General features: G+C 34.8%; 1 pseudogene across 1 annotated transcript; it reads right to left on the bottom strand.

The window, feature by feature from the left end:
• Positions 1 to 5,442: 5,442 nt before the first annotated feature.
• LOC307058321 (ribulose-phosphate 3-epimerase-like) lies at positions 5,443 to 6,129 on the bottom strand (annotated as a pseudogene). Its single transcript has one exon. The product of its transcript is annotated as a ribulose-phosphate 3-epimerase-like (transcript).
• Between the last annotated feature and the right edge of the window lie 689 nt (positions 6,130 to 6,818).

The raw sequence follows: 6,818 nt of genomic DNA, 5'->3' as shown, positions 1-6,818 counted from the left end.
TTGTTTGTCTTGAGATATTTTTAAATTTCCCTTTTATTTCCTCTTTAAACTAATGGCTGTTCAAGTATATGTTGTTTAGCTTCCTTGTGTCTATGAATTTTCTGTTTTTTTGCTGCTGTTGATTTCTGGGTTTATTCTATTTTGGTTGAAGGAGATACTTAAAATTATTTTGATTTTCTTAAATTTCTTAAGACTTGTGTTGTGACCTAACCAGTGATCTCTCCTGGTGAATATTCGATATGCATTTGAGAAAATTGTGAATACTGTCTTTGCTGGGTGGAAAATTCTATTAGATCAGTTACATCAGTTAGATTTTTTTGGTCTATAGTGTTGTTCAATCAGTTATTTTTTAATTTATCTTTTTTGTCAGGATGTTCTATCAATTATTGTTAGTAGGCTATTGAAGTCCCCTACTATTGTATTGCTGTCAATTTATGCCTTCAGATCTGTCAGTAGTTGCTGTATATATATATATACATACTCTGATATTGGTTGCATGTATATTTATAATTGCTGTATCTTCTTCCTGTTGAATTGACCCTATAATTAGCATTATATAATGACCTTCTTTGTAACTAGAAACAGTTTTAGATTTAAAGTCTACTTTGTCTAAGTATAGCCACTTCTGCTTTTGGGGGGTTACCATTTGTATGAAATATCTTTTTCCATCTCTTTACCTTCAGCCTATGTGTGTGTGTCTTTAATTCTAAAGTGAATCTCTTGTAGACAGCATATAACCAGATTTTTTTTTCTTTTAATCCATTGAGCCACTGTGTGTCAGTTAATTGGTGAGTTTAATCCATTTACATTTAAGGTAACTATTGATAAATGAGGATTCAGTAGTACCATTTTGTTCATTGTTTTCTGTTTGTCTTGGTGTTGTTTTGTCCCACTCATTCTCTGTTGCTCTCTTCCTTTGTTATTTGATGAATTTTTGGTAATAATTTGCTTTGTGTTTTCTCTTTATTTTTCGTGTACCTTTTATGTTTTCCCTTTATGGTTGGCTTGAGGCCTAAATAAACAATCTTGTAGTTATAACCTATATTAAGTTGATAACTACTTAACTTCAATCACATTCACTTTACTCAACCCCATTTACACTTCGTGTTCTTGTAGTCAGTCTGCTTCTTTTCATGTTGTGTGTCTGTTAACAAATTTTTACTTATTAACTTTTATATTAGGGCTATATTAGTATTAAAATACTTTACAGTACTTTCATTTATATGTGTCTATACATTTACCTATATGTATGAGATTTATGCTCTCATATGTTTTCACCTTATTGCTTAATACTTTTTCATTGAAATTTGAAGAACTCCCTGAAGAATTTCTTTCAAGTCAGGTCTGGCATTGACGAATTTCCTCAGTTTTTGTTTGTCTGGGAAAGACTTCTTCTCTTTCATTTTTAGAGGATCATTTTGCTGTGTATAGTGTTCTTGGCTGGCAGGGTTTTTTTTCTTTCAGTACTTTGAATACAAAAACCCACCCTTTTCTGGTTTGTAAGGTTTCTACTGAGAAATTTGCATATAGTCCTATGGAGTTCCCTTATATATGATGAGTTGTTTTTCTTTGGATGCTTTAAAAATTCTCTTTTTGTCCTTGACTTTGACAATTTGATTATAATGTGTCTTGGTCTAGATTTATTTGGGTTGTTCTTATTTGAGAATCTTTAGGCTTCATGAATCTGAATGTCCATTTCCCTCCCAGGATAGGGAATTTTTTAGGCAATACTTATTTAGATAAGCTTGCTGTCCTTTTCTCTCTTTATTCTCCTTCTGGGACTCCTATAATATACATAACAATTTAGTTGTTGTTGGTATTCTATAAATTCTGTAGATTTTACTCTTTTTCATTCCTTTTTTTTTGAAACCTTTTTTTTTTTTTTGGCCTTGAGTATCTTTATTTTTTTTAACATCTTTTTTTTTTAACATCTTTATTGGAGTATAATTGCTTTACAATGGTGTGTAAGTTTCTGCTGTATAACAAAGTGAATCAGCTATACATATACATATATCCCCATATCTCTTCCCTCTTGCGTTTCCCTCCCACCCTCCCTCTCCCACCCCTCTAGGTGATCACAAAGCACTGAGCTGATCTTCCTGTGCTATGCTGCTGCTTCCCACTATCTATTTTACATGTGGTAGTATATATAAGTCCATGCCGCTCTCTCACTTCGTCCCAGCTTACCCTTGCCCCTCCTTGTGTCCTCAAGTCCATTCTCTACATCTGCATCTTTATTCCTGTCCTACCCCTAGGTTCTTCAGAGCCATTTTATTTATTTATTTACTTAGATTCCATACATATATGTTAGCATATGGTATTTATTTTTCTCTTTCTGACTTACTTCACTCTGTATGACAGTCTCTAGGTCCATCCACCTCACTACAAATAACTCAATTTCATTTCTTTTTATGGCTGAGTAATATTCCATTGTATATATGTGCCACATCTTCTTTATCCATTCATCTGTTGATGGACACTTAGATTGCTTCCATGTCCTGGCTATTATAAATAGAGCTGCAATGAAAATTGTGGTACATGACTCTTTTTGAATTATGGTTTTCTCAGGGTATATGCCCAGTGGTGGGATCACTGGGTCATATGGTAGTTCTATTTTTAGTTTTTTAAGGAACCTCCATACTGTTCTCCATAGTGGCTGTATCAATTTACATTCCCACCAACAGTGCAAGAGTGTTCCCTTTTCTCCACACCCTCTCCAGCATTTATTGTTTGTAGATTTTTTGATGATGGCCATTCTGACCAGTGTGAGGTGATACCTCATTGTAGTTTTGATTTGCATTTCTCTAATGATTAGTGATGTTGAGCATCCTTTCATGTGTTTGTTGGCAATCTGTATATCTTCTTTGGATATATTTGTTTGGATATATTTAGGTCTTCTGCCCATTTTTGTATTGGGTTGTTCGTTTTTTTGATATTGAGCTGCATGAGCTGCTTGTAAATTTTGGAGATTAATCCTTTGTCTGTTGCTTCATTTGCAATATTTTCTCCCATTCTGAGGGTTGCCTTTTACTCTTGTTTATGGTTTCCTTTGCTGTGCAAAAGCTTTTAAGTTTCATTAGGTCCAATTTGTTTATTTTGGTTTTTACTTCCATTTCTGTAGGAGGTGGGTCAAAAAGGATCTTGCTGTGATTTATGTCATAGAGTGTTCTGCCTATATAAAATAATGTAAGTAAAACACTCTCTAACACCATAAACTCAAAATGGATGAAAGACCTAAGTGTAAGGCCAGATGCTATAAAACTCTTAGAGGAAAACATCAGCAGAACACTCCATGTCATTCCTTTTTTTTCTCTGACTGGATAATTTCAAGTGACCTGTCTTTCAGTTTATATATTCTTTCTCCCATGGAGAGCAGTAACACCAAGAGGATTCCTCTTGGCACCTAGCTGTGCCAGAGTGGAGAATGGGGTGATGCAAGCAAAGTGATTCCTATGTTTCCTGTGTAGACATCCTCAGTGTCTGTGCTCCAAGTGTTTCTGCACTTCCTTTACTATACTTCAGAGCTCTCCCAGAGCTATTTTCATTGCTGTGTAGATGTTATTTATTATATTTGTTATTGTTGTTTTGGGGGGAAGCACTGGGATCTCATAGTCTGCTATCTTGCTTACTTCACGTATTAGCCTTTCCTTCTTTATCATCTCTACTTTCCCTCTCTGACACTGAGAAACCTGGCTCCCACAATCCACCATTCATTATATTTGTTTATTTATAAGTTCCTTTTTGTCTTTAGACCAATAGTTCCAGTCAAACATCATTTTCCAAGATTAATTAAAGCAGTTTCTCCCTCACTTCCCCTTCAGTGTGGTTATCATCTCACATGTTGGTAATTGAGTTACCTTTATTTGTTACAGTCAGCATTCCATCATGGCATCCCCCAGCATCCTGGATGATGGTCCTTTTTCTAATATTATAGACTTATATATCTATAGTTCCCTTGTGTGTCCTCTCTGTAGTTAACCTCCCACCCCTCTTGAACAACAACTAGCAACTACTGATCTATTTTCCATCTTGATTGTGTTGCTTTTTCCAGAAGGCCATATAAATGGAGTCATTTAATAGGTAGCCTTTTCTGACTGGCTTTTTCCACTTAGCAAAATACATTTAAGATTGATTCAGGTAGCATGAAACTATAGCTCATTTCTTTTTATTTCTGAATAGTATTACATTATTTATTTCTCCATTCCCCTGTTGGGGAACAACTTGGTTGCTTCTAGTTTTAGTTATATGAAGAAAACAGCTATAAAAGTGTTTTATGTGTGGACATAAGTTTTCACATAACCTGGGTGAATACCTAGAAGTGAAATTTCTGGATTATGTGGTAAATCTATATTTAACTTTATAAAAAACTGCCAAAATGTCTTCCAAAGTGCCTGAACAATTTTAAACTCCCTGAATAATAAATGTTCCACATTCTTGCCCACATTTGGTACTGTCATTTTGGGGGATTTTGGTTTCTTAGTAGGTGTGTAGTGACATCTCATTGTTGTTTTAAGTTGCATTTCTCTAATTATAAAGGATATTGACCATCACTTGATGTATTTATTTCTTTATCTGTTTATCTTTGAAGTTCTGTTCAGATCTTTTATCCATATTTTATTGGGTTGTTTTCTTATGGTTGAATTTTGAGAGTTTTCAATATGTTCTCCTTGAAGCCATTTATCGGAGATGTGATTTTCAAATACTTTCTCACAGTCTGTGGTTTGTCTTTTCTTTCTCTTAACACTGTCTTTTACAGAGAAATTTCTAATAGTTTGATAATGTCCAATTTATTGATATTTTCTTTCATGGGTTTTGTTCTTGGTGCCATCTCTAAAAAATTGAAGGTGCATTTTATAGTTTAATGTCTTACATTTTGACCTATGATCAAATTTTTGTATAAGGTGTGATTTGTGTGCTGGGGCTTATTTTTATTTCTTTTTTATTTTTGCATATCAATGTCCAATTTTTCCAACTTCACTTGTTGAAGAGACTGTCCTTTATTAAGTTACCATTGAGCCTTTGTCAAAAGCTGTTGGGTTTTGTGAATCTATTCCTTTTTATTTGATTTCCTCATCTATGTGTCTATCCTTTTTCCAGTACTACACTTTGTTTTACATAGTAGCTAATATGCCTCCTTAGGCATTGAAACACATTTCTGTTGATAATCTTAATACAGCAATATTTTTATTCTTTATAAAAATAGTCTCCCAATAAAAATGGTATTTTACCACACTAACCTTTAAATTCCATCCTAAAAATGTAGTTATACACACAAATTTCTAACCTCTTGGAACATTCGGCATAATGGATTTTAGTCACTGGAATAAATAATTGCTCAGAAAAGTAGCACTGCCTCAATTGTGTTATGATTTGGTAGTCAATATTCTTGTTTTCCAGTATAAAGGAGATCTCATAAGCAGAAACACTGGACTCCTTGTGGTTTCATCGATCAAGAGAACGTTTCTGAGCAGCTTCTGAGCAAACATTTCTTACCAGGTTGATCACGGATCTGGGATCTTCACTCCTCAAAATGGCACTGCCAGACACAATCATGTTAGCTACTGCCTCTGCACATTTATGGGTGGTGTCAGGATCTACTCCACCATTAATCTCTATGTCCAAAGATGAGAACTGGGTCTTCAACCAGTGAACATTTGGCATCATGTCTTCCATGTATTTCTGCCCTCCAAACCCAAGTTCTACTGCCATAAACAGGGCCATATCTATCTGATTAGCCCATGGTGCCAAATATTCAACTGTAGTCCCTCATTTGATAGCAAAGCCAACCTTCATTCCATTCTCCCAAATGTCTTTGATCAAAGCCCCTGGGTTCTCAGTAGCCTCAAGATGAAAGGTAGATTGATTGGCTCCTGCTACAGCCATTGGATTTACCCACTCTTCTGGCCCAGACACCATCATATACATGTCAAAGAAAGGGTCCTGGTCTAGCTGCTTTCAGAGGCTTTCTACCACAGGGTGACCAAAGGTGATGTTGGGAACAAAATGCCCATCCATTACATCCAGGTGCAGATAATTGGCCCCAGAGTCCAGCATCTGGAGGTCCTCAGCCCCTAAACTGGCCAGGTCACTGTTGAGGATGGATGGGCCAATCTTGTAGCCAGAAGCCATGGTGCTAGTTCTCTAGAGATACACTGTCTTGATTACTGAATCAACACAGTAAATCTTGAAATTGGAAAATGTGAGCTCTTCAACTTTGTTCTTCCTTTACAGATTGTTTCGCTAATCTAGTTCCTTTGATTTGAATGTAAATCTTAGAATCAACTAGTCATTATCTAATAAATTCTTAATGGATTCTTGATTGAGATTGTATTAAATCTATTGATCCACTTGGAAAGAATTAACATTTTGACAATATTGAGGTTTCCAATCCATGGATATGACATCTCTCTCAGCTTATTTAGATTTCTTTGATTTCTCTCATTGGCGATTTATAGTTTTCCACATACATAACCTGAATGAATTTGTTAGATTTATACCTACATACTTCATTTTAGGGTATTATTTTACATGTTTGTTTGTTTGTTTTTTTTACCTTCAATTCCAATTATTGATTCCCAGTATATCAGAATACAATTGATTTTTGTAAATTGACCTTGTATCTGCAAATTTGCTTAAACTCATTTAATATTTCTGGGAAAAAATTTTATAGATTCATTGGTATTTTTTGCATAGGAAATCATGTCATCTGAATAAAGACAGTTTTATTTCTTTCTTTCCAGTTTGATTGCTTTTATTTATCTTTCTTGCTGTATTGCACTAGTTAGGACTTTAAGTGTGATATTGAAGAGGAGTGGTGA

The sequence above is a fragment of the Hyperoodon ampullatus genome (assembly GCF_949752795.1).
Source record: "Hyperoodon ampullatus genome assembly, chromosome: 9".
NCBI lineage: Eukaryota > Metazoa > Chordata > Mammalia > Artiodactyla > Ziphiidae > Hyperoodon > Hyperoodon ampullatus.
Note: the sequence above shows the minus strand (reverse complement) of the source record. Positions and strands in the feature narration are given on the sequence as shown.